Here is a 22,229-nt window from a genome sequence, read left to right as displayed (position 1 = left end):
ATAATTAAATTGCCCTACAGCTGCGATACACTACACCACAAAGACACCCATGTACCTGTCAAAGCTACTTCAAAAAGTACCACAGAAGTACCACAAACACAACACAAGGGAGCTCCACACATCACAACCCAGATTAAAATTGTTCAACTGCTAACTTCCAAGCCTACAGTATATCAAACCACCTTCACTTACCAAGTGCATGTATAATGTACTAAATAAAGCTAGTGTTCCATCTGCACTCTGCAGACATAGTGACAGAGTAGACCTAGACAATCAGAACCATAACATTGTATCATGTCTGAGTTATATTAAAGAACTAAAAGAAATAAAGGTCCTGCACCTGCGTCAGTAATTCTTTATGATTGTAACCAAACTGTAGGCCTATTGCAGACCAAACAGATACATTTGTAATATTTTTATCTGATTTAAACCTGATTAAAACAAAAATAATTATTCACTTCAATTGAACAATCAATATAGATTTAAAATGAAAATGTTCAAGCTACTATTTCTTTAAGTCCCACAGCGCAAAGTTCCTTTCAATGTCTCTAATGAGTCAAGTATCAATAAAGTAATCCCAAAAGTAATCAAACCAAAAATTGTAGATCTTCTATTTTCCAGAAAATCAAATAATCCATAGAATCTGAAAATAAAAAGCCAATGCATTGCTTAAAAAGGGGAAAATCTATATTCCTCACCCAACCTTCAAGTCAGGAAGCCACAGCAGGTTCCCCTTTGTCCAAAAGCTCTGATGGCTAAATCCTCAGAAATGTTCCTTGACCAAACTTTTCTTCTTCCAGATTTAAAAGCTTTCAGGCCCCACTACTTGTTTATCAATTTCAGATTTGGCCTTAAAAGAGTCTCTTTGACAAACCACCACCAAACACTCTTTTTGATACCTAAATTGGAACCCCTGGCTGCCTCACTTCCTGTATTTTTATAGCTTTTCCTGGTACCTCACTTCCTGGAACTATTGCTAACATGCTTTTTTGCCCTTATGATCAAACCTTGTCAACAGAAAATTAATGACGTTCAACTCCACAAAAAAAAATGTTTTCTCCATATGCCTACACTACATTTTGCTGTTAAATATTCAACCATATGTTAACCAATATATATGCCCTGACACCCAGTATGTTATGTTTCTTTATTTTTTCTCCAATACTCATACTAGTGCAGGAAATATTCTACATTTCTTCACACATTTATGTAGCGTCAGTCACAATCCTAAATAGCTTTAGGGCCAGGCTCACAAATTCAATACACTAAAACTAAAAGAGTTTTACTTCTAATGCTTTCGTTGAATATCTATTTTAGTAGCCTATACTTACTACTATAACGAGAATAAACGATCGAGGCCTAATCCAACTTGTGATGCCACAAAGCAACTGGGAATTAAAGGACTGTGTGTCAGGCAGCGGTGTGCTCCTCGGTAGGTGACATGGGTCCAGGGTCACGGGTGCACGGCTAAACTCGCCACTCTGTCAGACCACAAAGAGGCAAGTCACATGAAGAGCACACGTGAATCGTGAGGTAGGTACAATTTAATTTAAATATATGGTGAAAGTGTTATGCAGACACTCACTCTGCAGCCCTACTTGATTTTCATAGCAGGTGCCTAAACAATATGACAATTGAAAATCAACTTGCAGATCTCTAAAACTATAAATATCATCTTTCATTCTTCTTTCTAGATTTAAAATGGCTAAAACAAATATCCCTTTAATAACAAAATGTAAACGTCCCTGGCTTAGCGGCTTATTACCCAATTATGTCTAATTATGTTAGGCCAATATTGACTCAATAACTGGCGAGATTAACAGTGAAATTAAATAGTATAGTTCAGGCCTATGACGCAGGCGTGGTGTATGATGACTGATGAATCGATGATTTAGCAGTCTTACAGTGCCATCTAGTGGCCCTAATAGAGAGCTTGCCTTAGACTATAACCTATATCTGTGGACATTGGACAGTGGACACTACAAACTAATATGTTATAGGGTACTAGTGCACACCTGAGAGGAAAGGTTACATTAATAAAGTATTAGGTAATATATGTGGGCGTTTGCTGTGGGCTTTCTTCCCCTGGTTTTGTTTGTACCATGGATACAATGACAGGGGACAGTAAAAGCGGAGAAGTGGCAGGCAGAGAAAGTCCTGGATGGACAATATGAAGGACTGGCTACGGCAGGGGTGTCCAAAGTGTGGCCCACGGGCCAAATGCAGCCCAGGGAAGAATTTTATGTGGCCCACGTGTCATACCTGAATTGTATTATGAACGGCTCGCCCAACAGTATGGGACATTATTTTTACATTTAAGTTTGTATTCACCTGGGCATTTCCCAAGGTACAATTTGTCAGGATTCCTTGTTCCTTGTTGTCTCATTCTGAAGGGGTCAAAGAAAGGCTATTTTATTTATTTATTTTTTACCTTGCACGTCACGTTATATTTGGTTAAATGTAGTCGGCCCTTGGGTGATTTAATATTTTCTAATATGGCCCCCTTTGAAAACAGTTTGAACTCCCCTGGGCTACAGCTTCCAAACCTTGCTTCGCACAACAGAAGATTGAGAGTGCTGGAGATCCCTGACTGGCCAAGCATCCACCATGACACCCCTACGGCCCCCTAGGGCCTAGGCCATGGGATGAGTGAGTGAGTGAGTGATAAAATTAAATTAAAGACGTTCCACTTCCATAACCCCCACCCCCCCTCTGTATGTCTATGTCAACTTAAAAATAACAATAATAATTGTTAATCTTGCTCATTTCTTTAATAAAATTGAGAGACACAAACATCATATTTAAAGTCAAATGAATATGTATAACTTTAGGCTGTGCTTCTTGTTATTTGCACAGAATTATATATATATATATATATATATATATATATATATATATAATTTATTTATTCATTTTTTATTTATCTTTCTAACATGGATAAATTACCATAATAGAATACAACAATAAAATGAAATGCCACAATGATGAGGGATCGCACCCGGTTATGACAACCATCACCAATCTGTTGTCTTTTTTGTGGGCTATTCAAAAGGGAGGTTTTTGTTTAGGGTACAATTTGAAAAACGATGCTTTTTTGTTTTACACATTCTGTACTGCAAAACTTGCCCGTGGGACATGACAAGGCTTGGACCCATCACTCTGGGCGACCGCTTCTCTGCAGAGTGATGCAAATGATGACAAATTCTTTCATCCCTCATCATGCAAGTGCAGCTAATCGGCGTAACACACGAGGATGGGCAGAACTTGGCACTTGGCTGAGGGGCAATAAACTGCCTGATTGAATCAGTCAAAAAAAGCCTCCCTCAGACGTGCCCAGTATCATCAGCGTGCTACTGCTACAGTCTTCTGAAAGCATTCAAAGGGCCTGCTTTGTCGCTGTGTGCGAGCGAGTGTGTGTGTGTGTGTGTGTGTGTGTGTGTGTGTGTGTGTGTGTGTGTGTGTGTGTGTGTGTGTGTGTGTGTGTGTGTGTGTGTGTGTTGTGTTGTGGTGTGGTGTGGTGTGGTGTGGTGTGTGTGTGTGTGTGTGTGTGTTTTATAGGAGAAGAAGAGAAAGAATCACATTATTCCCATTTGTCACAGAACGAGCAAGTCAATTCTGTTCAAATCCTACTCCCATCAATGTAACGGTGAAAGCAACAACCTCGATTGTGCATTTCTTTCTTGTGACTATATATATACACACAGAGAGAGAGAGAGAGAGATTGATGAGTAGCCTATGTGTAAACATGGCAATATGTTTTTGTATATAAAGTTATAGTAGTTGTAGTGTAGATACAGTATAGAATGTCCTTTTTTATTTTTCTATATAATCATCGCTAGAGGGCAGTAGCAAGTCAGCACGTCCTTGATGTCAACTAACTTCAAAATAAGTTACACCCCCCCCCATACACACACACACACACACACACACACACACACACACACACTATTTCCTCTCTCTATTATGAGGAGGAATATGTAATCTTTCACCCAAGACGAAACCAAGATAGTCAGAAAAGCTCATAACTATAATGTTTAAAAAACAATGTTGGTGAAGCTCCCACCCCCCCCCCCTTCACTGTTGGTGGGGGGGGGGGGGGGGGGGTTCTGCCCTGACCATGCTGCATGGATCAACTTGCTCATGTCCTTACAATTAATTCTTACCCACGACCAGTCTCATCTCCTTCGACATGGCAGGACAGGGCTGCTCGTGATGGATGTGACATTAACGGGAAATGAAGCCGGGGAGATGCGACGCCCCAGTCCAATAGTGGCATTTGTCACTGCCCTGGTCATGCAGATTGGGCTATAGCCTTGCCCACTGACTAAGATTAATGATGACGGTGTCCCCGTCTTTGTCTCCCCTGCGTGGCTTGCCTCGATCTGTGCCACGGCACAATCTCCCCGAAACATGACCCGTATCATATTTACTGTAAACCCTACACAGATTGGGCCTAACATGCACAATAGTAGGTTACAGTATGTAAATGTTATGTTGTCTATGGCGACGCATCCTTTGACGACACAGTTTAAATAATGAATGAATTGGTGAAATGTCAGTTCTGGAATCCATTAACTGAATATTTCCCCTGTACAATTCCCGTAATTAAAAACACTCATATCAATCTATAAAACGGAATTCGTTTCAATGGCATCCCTACTGGCTTGCTGTATGGGATATTGGGAGGACTGCATCCTGGTTTGTAATAAAGAAACGGAATAACCTTAAGCACCATGCACCAGTGCACAGAAAATGGTTTTTCCCTGACAGATGAGGTAGCGGGGCAGGCTCAGATGGATGGGGGATTGGGCCGCTTGTATAAGACTTCAGGGATCCGGCGCATTCCCCTGGTCATCCATCATTCGCTGACACATCCACTTATATCCGCGGCGCACATACAGATGTAATCCGCTGTTTGATCAGAAGTCGGGGGGCTTTTCCTACACAGCACACGTTCTGGCCTGGTTGCTCTCCTCTCTGTTGCCTCTCTCCATCTGTTTGGAGGTGCCTCTTTCTCTCTGTTTCTATCTATCTATCTGCCTGCCTGTCTGTCTGTCTGTCTCCCTGTCTAACTCTCTCTCTCTCTCCTCAACGTTGTTCTTTGTATATATTTCATCGTCTCTCTCTCCTTCATCTTACTTTTTCTCAGACTCATTCTCACTCTTTCTCTCTCTCCATTCATCCCGCTCTCACTATCTCCTGCTTATTCAGTCAGTGTGCTTTAGAAGAAATTAAAGATAAACCAATAAATTTAATTACGATGGCATATATAATGAATATATTAAAGAACAATATTGACTTATTCACGCAACATTAGCCACCAACTGCAATAAATCCGCACACAGTTGCTGCCTCGCTAAGCGAGGGATCCCCGATAAGTAGGTGAATAAATCCACAAATTTAACACCCGCGGTATAGCTGCATGCTAAGGCAATTTTAACTCCCAGCCATGGTAATAAACGGTGGCCAGTGACAGCTCCGTATGAAGAAGGAGCTCATTATCATCCGTGCATGTTTGTTAAGTCTCTCATGCATTTCTCCAGCACATCCCAGATGCCGTGGAGTCATCTGCCCTCCATGCCTCCCCCGCTGTGAAGGGAAATCAGTCTCCACGCTGCTGTCACACGCACGCATGCACGCACACGCACACGCACACACACACACACACACACACACACACACACACAGGCTGGGGACGTGCACACAGACACACGCCGAGACGCACAGATGCACAAACATAGACATGCGTGTGCGCACTGTGCTGTGCACCCGTCCCACACACACAAGCTGACCCCCGTGACACTGTTGCTCTGTCTCTTTTCTGTCTCTTCCACCCTTGCTTTCTTTACGATTATGCTAAAGCGCTGATAAAAACGCATGCAGGCTTTACACTCGACTCCACTTCACTTGATCTGTCACCAGCCGTGGCTTTATGGAGAAGAACAGCACCACTCCTGCTGTGTGCACACCACCTTGCTCTTGACCCGAACCCTGGGATGGTTGAGGAGGGATATGCGCTGCTGCTGTTAGTGTGTGTGTGTGTGTGTGTGTGTGTGTGTGTGTGTGTGTGTGTGTGTGTGTGTGTGTGTGTGTGTGTGTGTGTGTGTGTGTGTGTGTGTGTGTGTGTGTGTGTGTGTGTGTGTGTGGTGATGCATGTACTATACAGGGGTCTCTGGTGGTAATGGGGAACTTGGTTAGTATTCTTGACCTCTCGGTGGTAGATGGATCGATTGCTCAACCTCCCAGACAGAGATCCCCCCACCCCCCGCTGTGAGGTTGACTTGGACTGCCATGTGCAACGCAAGGGCCACGAGCAGGATGACACTTTCTCCGTTGGGGTTTTTGGAAGAATGTAAACAGTGCAGCCCCCTTGCCAAGCACAAACCCAAGGGAACGGGATCTAATGTGGCCGGGGTTGGCGATGCAGAGTGGGTCTTCACCACCCCTTGGGGATATAAATGTTGATTAAACATGTGCTCAGCCTTGGATATTGAGTAATTGGACGTGGTGCAAATGTCAAGCGTTTGTTAATTTCTGCGCTGCGCGCCAGAGAGGAGGGGGTTTATGGTCTGTGATCAGTGAAGGGAGTGTGGCTAAGGGGCCGAGGGCCGACGAGGCGTGACCGCAAAGCAGTTGACGGGCGAACGGAGCTGAGGAGGAACACACACCCATGCTGTTAAAATGCAAACACTTTGGCTTTTTGCTTGTTAAAAGGAGGTAATATATGTATCAAAACGTCTGGGATACGAACTAAGATAAGCCATCTAACAACATTCAGTGGATATTTTCGGTTGTGCCGCATGAAGTAAGTGCAGCTGTGTACATACCAGTATACAGTATAGTATACAGTATTCCAAACCGATCGCCACTGTTTTGGTCATTATCTCTGGAATGCAAGGTCCAATCTGCTCAGTTTAAAGCTTGTTGGATACATGAAATTGAGGACATTTGATTGGCGGGCCAGTCAAAATTGAGGAAGTGCCCGGAAGTGGCCCGCGGGCCGCAGTTTGAGTATCACTGCTACTATAGGCCATATGCTCTGTGCATTACTGTAGGGCCAGTTTTCAGAAGGTGGCACATCCATTTCCCGTTCCAGTTCAGTGTCCTATAGCTTTGTTTGATTGACTCTGCAGCAGATTTGAACAGGAAACATATTTCAATATGTTCCAGTTCAGACCTGCTCATGAGCCAATCAAACGAAGCTATGGGACACTGAACTGGAACGACCACCCCCCCCCCACACACACACACACACACACACACACACACACACACACTGTACGAAAGTGACACAATGCATTGCATTATGGTGCGATATAATAACCCATTAAAGCTTGGAAACAAACACATCCCTGCAACTGCGGGTCTAGCCTCGGTAACCAGGCTTTTATTTTCGTTCGCATTCGGCTCAAAAAGAATAGCCCATGGGGAAACGAGCCACATTTCCTGGTCTGTATGGAGTGGGTGTGAACTACAGTGCAGAGGGGCGTCGCTCCACGTGGTGACGTCAGTGTTGTCCGCTGTTTTCTACCAGGGAGGGGAGGAGCGGAGGGGGGCGAGGGTGGGCGCTCAGATAGATGAACCAATAGGATCCTGCACCGCCGCCTGCACCTGCCCCTCTACAACCGAAATCACCTGCCTCTCTATAACAGAAATCACCTGCCCTTCTATAACAGAAATCACCTGCCCCTCTATAACAGAAATCACCTGCCCCTCTATAACAGAAATCACCTGCCCCTCTATAACAGAAATCACCTGCCCCTCTATAACCGAAATCATCTGCCCCTCTATAACAGAAATCACCTGCCCCTCTATAACAGAAATCACCTGCCCCTCTATAACAGAAATCACGCTGGCTGGGCCAGGCTACTGCGGGTCTTACAAGCCTCGGCTATACTACACTTTTCTCTTACGAGGAATTGGCACGGCGGCCAGTGCAGCGAAGTTTCAAGTAGGCCTACAAGCAATATATTATATAGGGAATTATATAAGCAAGCTAAGTGAACTTCAATTTAATAACATTCTTGCAGGCAGTGACAGTACTGTACTGTAGCCTACCTGTTAATGTTTTTTGGGCAGCTGTTGTTGATGATTTTACCAGCGTGAGCCAGCATGAGACTTATACAATGAACTACTCTACTATTCTATGTTTAACGTACGTCCAAAATGTGTACATTGTTTAAGTCACAGATGCATGGTTTTCATACCGTAAATATATGTACTTTGGCTAAAAGCCTGTGTTTAATCCACGTGGGTTTTGTTTACTACTTGGCAGTGTTGTTTTCGTCGACTAAAACTAAGACGAAAAATGTTCGTCGACTACCTTTTTTCACTGACTAAAACTAAATAAAAACTAAATAAAAACGAATCTATGATGACTAAAACTAAGACTAAATATACTGACAATTTCGTCAAAACAAATAAAAACTAGACTAAAATGTTAGGAAGGGACTAGTGGACAAGAGATCCAGTTTTATGCTGGGTTGCATGCTGAAAATAGCAGATATACAATCTCACAACGGAGATTGTATATCTGCTATTTTCAGTATGCAACCAAAGTGTAAAATAGGTCATTACAACGACATCAAGGCCTGTCAAAACACATTGTAGTCGACTAAATCAACAGTAGATTTAGTCGACTAAAATCGTATGACATTTAGTCGACTAAAACTAGACTAAACACTAGAACATTCCAGGCGACTAAAATGTGACTAAAACTAAGTGAAAACTATTCAAGAGACTATTACTAAAACTAAAATAGAAATTTGCTGCCAAAAACAACACTGCTACTTGGTTAGACTCATAGACATTCAAAGGTATGTCTTCCGGCTCTGGGGCGTATGCTCTGAAGTGAGGTTCAAGCACGTTGGTGCAAAGGAAAGTAATGAAAGGAAGGCACGTGAGTCACGTGACTGGACACCGGGGATGCGCCATATAATGGTGCACTTCCGCCCTCAGTGCGATACATGTCGCTCCAATGAATTGCAGCGTTGAATAAATAACCTTTCTGTCTATTTGGTTAGACTATAGAGCTTGCCAGCATTATAACAACTTGCCAAGTTGCCATGCCAGCTTGGCTATAAACAAAACAGACTTCCTCTTCAAAATAAGAGCAACTTGTAAGGATTAGTCAACATTAGTTTTATTCTAAATATAGAGCCTGAGATAATGCTTTGAATGGGCCTGCTGCCTGCTGCTGTGCCAAGAGGCAGGGCTTGCAAAGTGCGACCTAGTAAAGGTCGGTGACTGTGTGATCATCTGACAGCTTGAAGGCCGGGCCCCTGGAGTCCCGGGCTGGGGAACGACTATACCAGAGTCAGTCACCCCCAAACAAGCTGGCCCCCACGCGTACTAAACATTCTTTGACCATTCCTGTCACATTTGTGGCTGGCAAGGAAATCAAAACCTTAATTAACCACATGAACTCTATAGCATCTCTATTCTGAGTTGAACATTTGCCAAAACAAGAACTATACGCTCACATACTATTTTCACAATGATTGCTCTTAGCATTTGACAATTTGGCCAATGTTAAAATAAAATTGTAGGTATTATTAAGTCCTTAAATTGTCACTTTATACCCTCTCTACACCTACACTGTATGTTGGTTTGTTTACTGTTGCGTGAGAAAACACTGTTGCCAATTAAGCAAATCATCTGGAGGGCCCCCCCCCCCAAAAAAATCAATTGGGGAACCCCATGGAGGTCACGACCCACAGGCCAATGGCCTTTTAGGGCCTCTGCGTATGCTACCCAGAACGAGTGTGGGCACTCAGGCACTAGGACTAGGCCTATAAAGTTTAAGGCATGTGTGAGTCAAGAAAGCACCTGCGGGTATTTTGATATCGATATTCATTTGCATGTATAAAAACTTAATAATACAACATAGAGCATAGCAGTGGCCGTGGTTTTCTGGACCCACTGAAAAATCGACCATTCCTGTTGAGTCATGACCATAAAACGATTCGTCCCACGACTTCAAATTTGACACTCGCGTTCCACACCAGACAGTGGCCTTGTGGTTAGAGTGACCGCCCTGAAACTGGAAGGCTGGCCGGGTCATTCCAAAGACTGTAAACATGGAACCCAATGCCTCCCTGTCAAATCAACTAATCAAATGATTCCTGATCATGGCACGGCTGCAGCTCACCGCTCCTTGGCTGCAGCTCACCACCTCCAAGAGATGGGTCAGATGCGGAGAACAAATTTCACTGCGGTAACGTGCAGACAAATCGTACCCCCACTGTCGAGTTTGTATAGCTGGTTGTCCAGAACCAGCACAAAAGCCTTTGCCCGGGCTCTGGACTTGATCTCCCCTATATCTCCATATATGAAGCTGGGCTGTTCTGTTGATTCACCATGGATCCTGGATGGCTTGATTCTAGGGTTAGAAAAGATTAGATAATTATTTTTGTAAATCTCTATGGGGAAAAATAATTGGAGAGTTTTCCGTGGGTCCACAAAGCCACGCCCACTGCTATGCTAGATATTAGTTCTGTTAGTCAGATAAAGGAGTCATAAAGAAGGGACTTGTACTGCAGTGTGTAGCCTATAAGGGACCCACATATTTCAACGTTAACCTAATATATACATTTTAGTAAATTGATCATCCTCACAGCCCAGGGACCCCCAAGGGCCCCTGGTAGTCAAGGGCCCCAGGGCACAGGCCGGTCCGGAGTCCTGAAAGTCGTTAATTTAACTGTATGGAACCATTTGTACACTCTCAGGATTTTACTGTGTAGGCCTATGCCATCTCCATTAACACTTAAACACACTTTATTTGGATCCAGGGGTCTTGTAAATCTGCCAGAATAGGAATGCTATAGGGTTCATGTGGTTAAAGCCACGTGGGGCTTCCATTCCTTCAACAAGTTCGAAACCACACTCACCTTCCATTTCCTCGCTGTGCATTGCCTTTGTGTTGTGCTCTGAATGAGAAGAACCTGTGAGCCTCGCTTTATTTCCCCTCCAGTCCAATCTAATGAGCATCATCTCTGTCTCGGGGATGCGAGCTGAGGAGCCTCCCGACTCTCCTCTCTCTCCCTTTGTGTGGCTGGACAGGTGTCTAACTGAATGATGAATGTCCCTGCTTCTCCCCACATAATTGGCTCCTCGCTGTTTGGCCCCTCAGACTTGCTGCCTGGCTGGATGTCTGCTCTGGTGCCCAGCCACCTCCATCTGTCAATCAGCCCAACCTGCTGCTGCAGCCGCGCGGCCGGGCCACTCCTGATAGCTATGCTAATGTGCCGTGCCCGCGCCCCATTGGCTGGACCACGCGGGTCCAAGCTAATCCATTACGGCTCTGACAGTAATAATCTCCCCTCAAACAGGCCGGTCCCCCCGCGTGCTAAACGCTATTTGACCGTTCCTGTCACGTTGGCGCTGCCAAGGCACGACCAGTGGAAGGTGATGGATGACCCGGGCCGCGGCTGGCTCATTCATCACCTGACCATGACTTGTATTTGTGTGTGTGTCTCGTTTTTTAGACATTCGAACTGTTTCAGTGGTTTTTGATTAGTTTCAATTAGAATGGGGCCCCAGCGCATAAACCCGCCAAAATCAAATTCACACCGGAACCGTGAACAGGTTTACGTGTGCCGGTATGGCCCTTTCTCACCTCCTATTTAACGTACAGAACCTACAATGAAACTAGATGTTCTGGTGATGAATTATCAATAGTTGGGATCAAATGCACTGGCAGCCAATAACGGCAGGGAGCAAGGACCCGCGGGCGTGTTTATTTTTCAGAGTAATTGCGCGCAGCTCAATGTGATGGATGCAATCAGCATCAAACGACCTCACCTGACAAGAGCAAATATACAGCGCGTGCACTTTGGAGGAACCCCATTAAGACCAACGGTTTATTTTGCTTTCCGTTTCAGCTTTCAGCAAAAGGTGCAGCGGAAAGTACATTTTTCATCATAGACTTCAGTTGTCCCATGGTTTAAATTGTTCATTTGATATCTCTTAGCTCATATGTTTCCTTTTTTCTGTCTATTTTTATTGCGTTTTATACCATGTCGCAACTAAAGGTATTTAAATGTTGGCATTTGGGATACATGGATAGTTGAACTCTTGAACTACATTTCAAGGTCGACTTACTTGGCCCACCTGTGGGAGAACCTTTTTTCACTTATAGGCCTACTCATGATAGGCACTTTGTTTAACAAAGTGAAAGAAAAGAAAATGTTGCCAACTTAACACTGCTTGGCACACAAAGGTGACACGGAAACGAAAATACACCAAAAGAATAATCAAACACACGACATGGCCTTTGATTACATTTCTAATTTGCTATGAGAGGGAGGGAGTCAGTAGGGTACAATTGTCCTACGTTTTTGCGGCAAATCCAGCGTCAGATTTATGTGATGCAAGTGGTGTGCAATGTGCGCAAAAGTCAAGTTGTCCCCGTCAGCATTTGCCGCGGTGGGGTGTCCCATCTTGTCAAGACTCTGACTCAAGGACTTGTCAAGTGCGTTCCAACTCCTCACACGTTTACTGCAACGACGACTTTGCTGGCAGAGAAGCCTTGAATATAAGCGTTAATAAAAGGGTGTCATGAGGAACCTTGGTATCTCAACTGTAATGACCATATTACAGCAATGTTGTGTGTCTAGGTTGAACTCCTCGCTTCCTCGTCTCTCCTCACTCTCCCATAATGCAGACAAAAAAAAGAAGAAGAAAAAAACTATGAAAACGGACATGCCATCAATACAGCCTCCTCCCACGACTGAAAGCATAGACTAGGACTGGTTCTCTGTTTATAAACATGGCCTGACTCAATGATTTCTCCCGAGCCGTGTCCCCTACCTCAACCCTACCATGCCCCCCTGAGGAGGCCCTCCATGTTCCCTCAGTCTGCCCTCACCATCCATCAGGACCGGACTTTGTTGTCGTAACATAGAACCAGATGAGCTCAGGCCAAACCAAAGTCCCTGGTGCTGCTGAACCTTGTCTCTGTGTTGGTGTCTCGCTCTTGTTCTGTTTGCCAATCTATTTATTTTCTCTGTCTATATATAGCATTCACTGTCTCGTATTCTCCATCTCCATCTTCCCTCCCTGGCTCTCACATATCTCTCTCTGTATGGGGGTGCAGTGTCTTGGCTAAGTTCAAGTGTCTTGATGGTTCATAAGTAATAATTGGCTCCAATATTGACATCCTCCACAATGGTGGACTGCTCAAGAAATTAGCAAAAAGGTACATGCTTTATTACCGTAACAACAATGTGCATCTATCAACATGACTCTGTATAAACAATGTGACTGTAATACTGCATTGTAACACTTGCTGCTATATTTATATATATATAAATACATACCGGTATATGACGTAGTTCACAGGTTGAGGCTCTCTATTTATTAGTCAAGGATCAGTACAACAACCATGGATGTTCCTCATAACTTAGTGCTGCTCACACACACACAACAACATTCCACTCCCAGCACATACACATAACATCCGTCACTCACTCCCCAGTCTCGGAAGTCCCACCCCAAAGTCCCTCCTATTGGCTGAAGCCATAGCCGGCCGCTACAATATACACACACACACACACACACACACACACACACACACACACACACACACACACACACACACACACACACACACACTCACACTCACACTCACACACACACACACACACACACACACAGCATTGCTGAAGTTTGGTATGGGGGCCCAAGATCCTATACTGAGCACATCCTGACTGGCTGTATCACTGCCTGAAATGTACTGACCTCATCCGCAAAGCAAAACCCAATACATGCAGGCAGGTCATGCAGAGATTGCAGACAGCCGAGTGTGTACAAACTGTTGTAGAAGATGATTGCCAGGAGGAGGCAAGTGTGTCGTATAGCCAACAGAGACAAAGTCAGTAGATTGCTTAACAACTACTTCTTCTGAACAATCAGGTCTATGTACAAGCCAGGGGAAAGAATATTAATCTTTAAAAAGAATGTGAATCCCCTCAATTGCCTATCTGTGGTAAAGGCTCAGCCTGTGTGTAAAACTGTCAGAATTCACTCAACAGTTGTTATAATCACAAATAAATATACGTAAATAGATTATTATTTTAACACAAAGCACCTACAAGCACCTCAAGTGCACTATTATGGGACCATTGTACAAATTGTCTTAATATTGCTGCTATTCTTAGATTATGCTCTTTATTTCTTTCTTCAAATTTTCGTATGTGAATTATTCCTGCTGCCAAAATGTATGAGGACAGAAATAGAATTAAATACTTTTACTCTTATCTATCTGTGCACAAGATGCTGTAACAATAATACAACTTTGAATTTTGTACTCTACTATATGAAACACGCACGCACGCACGCACACACACGCAAACACACACACACACACACACACACACACACACACACACACACACACACACACCTTCATTTAGTTCAATTTGTACACTCTCAGAATTATGAGGGTCCTTCAAATTAAAAACGTTTGAGAACCATGCACTGCTTCAATGTTATCACAGCCATTTCGAAGAGGAATTCAAATGCATTTCAACACTTGTGAACCCACGGGTCGTGAACCATGAAAACAAAACACCGTCCCTGAAATATTAATTTGTCTTTTCATCATCGTGCCCTGCGACACTGTGCCTAAACAAACCTCACCTCCCAGTCTCTCCGGCTTGCAGTGATTGCCCCGATGGCTTGAATGTTTGTGACAGTTACAGCCAAACAGAATGGCCTGCTAATCAAAATCGTATGTGCGTTCTGAGGGGTTGGGGTTTGACCTCTGACCTTTAATTTCTCATTAATTTGTGCTGACATAGAATATCTCATTTGTCAGTGCTCGCTCTGAAGCCGGACCATTCCACATGTGTGAGTAATTAGGTTACATGCTAGAAGCCACTAACCTATTTGAACTAATGTGAACCCATCATTAAGTATTTTCTCCTTAAATTAACTTCAGGAATTGTACATTTACTGTTAGGCTATACTGTTGCAACTTGGTCAGATCAGCTTTTGACACAATATGAACTGTAGTAAAACGAGTTCTGTTCAGATATCATGTATTATATCCCGCTTGAAAGGTGGGTGGGTTGGTTTTGATCGGGTTGTCAAACTTGTCATTCAATACCTTTACCAAATGGCATAAGCATCTATATACTTTGTTGTACAAGAAATAGTAAATAAAACAGAGAAAATAGCTTATGTACAAGCTAACAAAGTGTAACAAAGAGATGCGTTGTAAGCTTATAGATCTGCTCATTTCTATTCTTTTTGAAAATTAAAAACAAGTTAATGTATAACCATGTCGGCACCCTTAACTTTTAAGCTCTTCTTCCAAAAGTGGCCAAACATAATTATTTTTAAAATGTAAATATATTATGTAGAATAAAGGTGAATTTATCTCAAACACAATCTGTCTCTCTGACCGTGTACTCTCTCTCTCTCTCTCTCTCTCTCTCTCTCTCTCTCTCTCTCTCTCGTCTTTAAAAATGAATAAAGGGTATATACTAGAGAAATCATGAACAAAAATAGAACACAAAAACAGCTGCAGCTACAGTTATCAATTTGATAATGGGTGTATTAGATTTAGGTGTGCCAATTAAATGTACGAGCAATGACAATAATGTTGACTACTGTCTATACTGGCACACCGATGGCTCATGGCACTACCAAATCTAACATAGGCCTACCCATTACACATTGCTGCAGCTGCCTTGTTTATTAAGCTGCCGTGTTTTTACTTTTATGCAATTTTTCACCTGTACGGGAAAACAAATGACAAAATCTGCCTAGTGTTTTCCCTTTAAGCAATTGATTAAAAAAAACAAGCAGTGAATCTCTGCGTGTGAAAGTGGGCGTTGGTGGTGGGAAACAGAGACGTGCTAACCATAGTGTGAGATGCCTGTCACAGAGACTGGACAACGGTGCAGACAAAAATGTCAGGTGAAGAACCTGGGACGACATGTGTCACTTTGATTCTGAAGCAATGGTCAGTGTTTGCTGTTCGCTGTCCGTTGTGGCTGTCCAAATCACCCTGTGTCTCTCTCTGGGTCTTGTTGTCCCAGTGAAAACATGTACATATTCAGAGAAGGCAGATGGACATGGACAGGGCTTCAGGCGGAGACGCCTCGGCTGACACAAAATGTGGGAATTTATGGTAAAAACTGAAAGGAATGGACAATGGCAGTCTGGGTTAAGAGAGACAATATCTTGTGTCATCATTTTAGACTAAGAAAGTTACTGATATGATATGAGTTTTATGTGATGCTCATAATCATGTGAGGCTCAAAGAAAATAATGCCATGTTGATGGTGATATTAGTAACATTCCAAACAATAAACGTGCAGTTGTATGCACAGACCAATATGGAAAACACTGGTATAATTGATATTGTGGTATTATTCATAACATCCCTCAAACACATGCACGCACGCATGCATTTACACTCATCCCATACATAAGCATGCAGATTAACCCACTTCCTAGTGAGAGCCAATCATGTTATAGGACTGTAAGGAAAACAATGTTTTCTTCACACAAATCGCCTTCATTAGTGTGCATAAGCAACCATTAGTAAGGCCAGGATTGCAAAGATCAGAGCAGTGTTCAGCAAAATATTCAATCTTGTGATCCTAAAATTAACATACCGGTACTATAAGTGTGGAAAAGGGAAATGGGGAAAGTTAACTACCGTATACAAAGAGTATAAGTTTGTTGTTTTTTCTTTTCCAGCTTTTCATCTCTACATTGTAGACAAGTATACAATGTTTTGGAGAGGGCACTTTTCCCCCTCACCAAAAGTGTTTCTTTGGCTCACATTTTGGTTCCATAGGCTACATCTGATAATGCTATACAGCACCTTTGTCAAATGGTGTACCGTGTTACAGAGTCATTGAGGTGTATAAAATAAGAATCAGAATAGACCCACTAAAGAACCATAAAGGGCCTGGACATTTTCTTTGTAACACAGCTATACAGCCCTCAACCACTCCAAAGAATCACTGAAGAACTTCTTAAGAAACACCATGTTTGTGTGCACTTTTCTTTTAAAAACTCAAGACAGGGACACACCAGGGTTAATGTGTTTAATGGCCCTGTCAACCAACTTCATATGAAGGATGCTGTAAATAGACTATTAAGAACCAGTGTTGACAATAAATTGACATTTTGTCCCATGTTGGGAAAGGGTCAAACCAAAGGAGACAAGTGAGTAAACTAGCTACTAACTAGAACAAATGAGCTCAACTATGAGTAAATGACCCTCATCAGAGGCCTGTAGGACAGACATCATGGGGATAAAGTGGTAGAGAAGGACTGACCAAAAGGAACAAATGAGCAAATGTTGTCCATCAGACCACTTGCAAGTCACTCTGGATTAAAGAGTATGCAAATCAGACAAAAAAGGTTTGGCCTTCTAAAACAGTGGTTCTCAAAATGATCTATAGGGACCTCCAGAGGTTGATTTTAGGGAATGCCAGAAGTCCCTATAGTGAAAATTATAAATGGTTAAATTTCACTATTATTTCGTCATCTAGATCTAGAAGAGAGAATGCATAAGAATGAGTATTCAGGCAGACCATAGCCTAACTTTCACTCTACTCACTGATATCTCCCCACCTACAGTAGGCTATGGTATACTAGGGGTGCCCAAAAGGTAGTGCGATCTACCAGTAGATCACAAAAGGTATGTGTATGCAGGTAGACATCCACAAGACATTCGCCGAAAAAAGTTATATAAAAATACAAAAACAGCGGTTTTCAGCAACTGGATAATATTGTTTTGGTGCGTAGATCTTGTTGAGCTGGTCATTTTGAAAGTAGCACTCCGTGCTCAGCCAATTAAATCATCACATTCAGTGGTGCACACAGACCAAGCCCCAGAAGGGCTGTCCAATGTTGAAGCTGTCACTACCTACTGGCCAAAAGTGGAACTGCAGCACGTTCATGGTGGTGGACGGACGTCCACGTGACGTAATGTGCGTAACGTGCATCAACCCTGACCTCAAATTTGAGACCGCTCGAGCCATTGAATTATAATGGTACTTCCGGCAGTCTTCCGGGTGCTTCAAAACGCCACTGAGCAACTTCCATTGAAAGGAATAGCAGGGGGTCGCTCCCGGTCCTCACTCTATCCCTTATAACTCTATGACACGACACACAAAGCTGGACATAGAAGGGGCTAGTGCCCCTCAAAAATGGGGAACAGAGTCAGACCACTATAATGTATCACAGAGTATCTTTCTCCATTAACTGTTAGCCTGGTAGTCCCATGTGGGAAGCTAGTGCACACCTGACCTTGCAGTTGCAGGTAATATTGTTTGAGATTGACAGACAGGAGCACCTAAACCTTAGCTTGACCGAGACATCTTTATAAAAACAAGTCAATGTCAGCATATAGGAATATCTGCAATGTATCTCCAATTTGATAATTTATCCTCAAAACTATTGCAACCCCCCTGAACCCCCAGGGTTTCCTATAACGACGATAATGATCTGTCTGCCTTCCAGAGTGGCGCTGAAATATCACTGGGCACTTTCCAAAATGGGGAAGGGGAAAAAAGAGCTTCGTTGAGACGCCATTTGATATGGAGTAATGCAATGCAATAGCCCGGCTTAACGCCACTAGACATTTCAAGGTTGAGAGCAGCGAGCGTGCAGAAAAGAACTGACACATCAAACGTCAAGCATCAGCTCCCCAAGAAAGAACCCGCACCGTTCGGCGGCCTCCACGCCATGGCCATTTTCTCAACTCTCACCCCCTGACCCCGAACATGAATCCCCGCAAATAAGACTGTGAGACTCGAGGGAGGCCTCCCTCTCTCCGGTCTCCAACACATGACTTTCCTTAACGCACGTTTAAACAGCAGCAGACTTACCGTATGCCGCCACGGGTCCAAGGCCTGGGAATAAACAAGTCTAGTTCATGCCGCTGAACGTCTCAAAGAGAACATGTCGCCATTCCGGAGGAGAGGATGTACATGTGTCAGATTGTGTTTGACAGCCCCGATCTAGAGGTTCTGTCACGGCCGTCCGGAGCAATTACACACAACTCCTTCCACCTGGGATCAAATGGGCCTGAAGTGAGGAGGGACTAGGGATCACATGTCAAGGATCACATGTCAACAATGCGTTTAAACAAACCTCTACATTTCGGGGATTTGAAATGTTGTGCGTTGATTAGCACGTTATTTTTAAGCAATTTATTTTTAATGCTCCCTAAAAAAAACTAAAAAGAATTACCCCAGTTTTTAGACGGCCATTTAGACGTCTAATAGACTAAAAAAATGTTCAGTGGGCACATTCTAATTGTATGCAAATTTGTATATGAGATGAACATGAACATGAATCAATAGCCTATACAATAGGCCGGCCCACTCTGTAGGCTATACAGACCTATAGCACCTGCTATTCCACTTCTTTTTTCTGTTCTTTTTTTTGTAGGCCTATATGTTTTTTAAATTCGAAAAACTTGTGAAATGGGACATTCTGCATGACTACTTTTACTTTTGGTATACTTTAAGACAAGTATATTTCGATGCCAATAGTATTAAGACATTTTGAATATCGAACTTGTACATAGTTGTAACATACTACTGCATTTCTACAGGGTATAGGCCTATTGATACTTTATTTAAGTTTTTAAAAGTGAGCCAACTTCTTCCATCACTGCATCATCTGCATGGGTAGACTGAAGCTTGGGTATATCAGGATGCTCTGCATGGAACAATGACGTCAGTAACAAATATCTGGGACATTGGCGCGCGCTTGACAGGAGGAAGACATGATGGGACTGATGAGCGGTCACGGTGGTTGTGTGGTGAAGATGATGGTGATGATGATGATGATGATGAGGAGGAGGAGGAGGAGGAGGAGGAGGAGGAGGAGGAGGAGGAGGAGGAGGAGAATGATTCGTCCCGTTACCGGCGGCTGTAAATGCGCCGCCACCCGCGTCACCACTCACCACCTCCTCACCCTCCACCTCGTCAAAGAGGAGGGAGAGAGAGAGAGAGAGAGAGAGAGAGAGAGAGAGAGAGAGGTCCCCGGACCCCACTTTGAGAACCACTATGATACCAGATATAAAGTGGTACAGGCCTACACTCATGGATCACGAGATAAGATCAAATAAGCTATGACAGGTCGTAAAATATATAAGAAAAGAAAAGGAAAACCTTCTTAGGCTATAGGCTATCCCTAAAGAGAACTTGGGTTGCATAGGCCTATGAATATTTTATCTTTTGCAGGGACTCGATACACTGAGGTGAAACACTCGAAACAGTAAACACTGTGTTTTAAATCAGTCAGACATATTTATGCTTTATTATGTACGTTGAATTGTTATAGCTATCAGTATGAGTATGACTAAAAGATAGGCATTATAGGCCATTTTTGGAAATGTTGTGTCGTGAGTTTGTGACTTTCCAAACGAAACGTTGATGATTTGTTTTTCTTATAGGCCTACCACTTTGCTATTTTCTGTATACGGCCTATAGCTACAGTGCTTCTCGAGTACTTTCAAATGAAAATGTCATCACTCGCATGCAGTCTTTTGGGGTCTTTTCAGATGTTGCAGAGATACTTTTAACCTCGGAAAACACTTATAACAGTGGAGGACATTGCAGGTTATAGTCCTTGTCCTCATGGTAAGGCCAATATATGTGCTTTGAAAAATAACAGTTATAGCAGAACGTGCACGGGGGGCTGCTTTCTGCAGGAGGGATGAGGATGACCCATATTTCATTTGTATAGGCGCCCGTTTCCGGCAGCCATCAAAACGCATTTATTTTCGCGAGCAATGACTGCACGGGGTAGGCAAGGGCAGGCTACAGCAAAACACTCTTTGTTTATATCTGAAATACGGTATACCACATACATTATAGTCTTCATGAAAGGCTTCAGGTTATTATTATTATTATTATAAATTTAAATAATGAAAATTACTGTTTTCTATTTTATTTGTTTGTTTTCCCCTAAACAGTTGTCTGGCTTTAGGCGATTTCTCAGGAAATTATTATGCTTAATTTCGTTTTCATATATACCATTGAACATCGCCTATAGGCTATTAAGTAAAATAGAATGTTGAAAGTTGTTATATTTTTGCCCCGACATGGTTTATAAGTTATCATGAAATTCTAATTGGAATATAATTAATTCGAGTATGATGGAATAAACTGAGTTTTGTACACATTATGCAAAATGGCATCTCGTATACGTCCTCTCAACAACTGTTACTTATGGCGTTTAATGAAGAAAAAAAATGCTCTTAAAGGAATCTAATGTTCATCTTTTACGTCAATATCACATACATATATTTGTTTCTGTTATTTGAAAGAGAGGCTATACGAACATACTTGAATTATCATAGTATTACTATTACATTTCTTCTTAATAATAATAATAATAATCGAAATAGCCCACCTTAATTAATTAACCATAATATGCATACTATTCGGCCAGGGAAAACAATTTGTAGGCTAAAGTTCTAACTTGCGTATATAGTAAGTTTATTTTCGCTACAACTTATTGAAATGAATATTTATCAGTGATCATAACAGCACATTTAGAAGCAGCAGTGGCCCAGCAGCCTCCTCCCTCATCAATACGGCACGCATTGAATCGTTATGTCGCTGACATTGATAAATGAGCTCCAAGCGCTCTTTTTATTTTTTTTCCCCCTGCCAGGCTCCCTCGGCAGCCAGCCTGAGCCAGTAGCCTATATCCAACATGGAGATGCAGATAGCTTGCCCCAGTGAAACGAAAACAACACTCAATCGAAGGAGAAGCTAAAAATCAACAAGACTTATTGAAATGGAACGAAATTATTAGATATTGGGGAAATCATAACACCTCTCTCTCTCTCTTTCGCTCTCTCTCTCTCTCCTACTCGCGCACACACGCACGCAGTACGCACACACTATCCTGCATCGTTACGGGCCGATATAGGCCTATATGCGATCTATGAAAGTTCCAGCGAGGTTTTGTTAAAAGGAAAGGTAGCATGGGGGTCTCCTCCTCTCCTCTCTCCATCCAGTTTCTTGAATTCCGAGTAGGCCATCCATCATCCCTGTCACCATCAATCGAATAAGCCGAGACAACTGCAATTCCATCCCGTATCGACCAAAACCTCGGTACGTGACCTGGTGTACAAACTAATGTTTTTGCTTAAACTGTTTTCCCTCCGCGGCGGCGGACGCTGACCACTTTTTAAATGCCCTGTTTCCACGCTGAAACGTTTTGGAATTTGAAACGAG

This window comes from Protomyctophum bolini (genome assembly GCF_963924005.1).
Source record: "Protomyctophum bolini genome assembly, chromosome: 19".
In the NCBI taxonomy this organism is placed as follows: Eukaryota; Metazoa; Chordata; class Actinopteri; order Myctophiformes; family Myctophidae; genus Protomyctophum; species Protomyctophum bolini.
Note: the sequence above shows the minus strand (reverse complement) of the source record.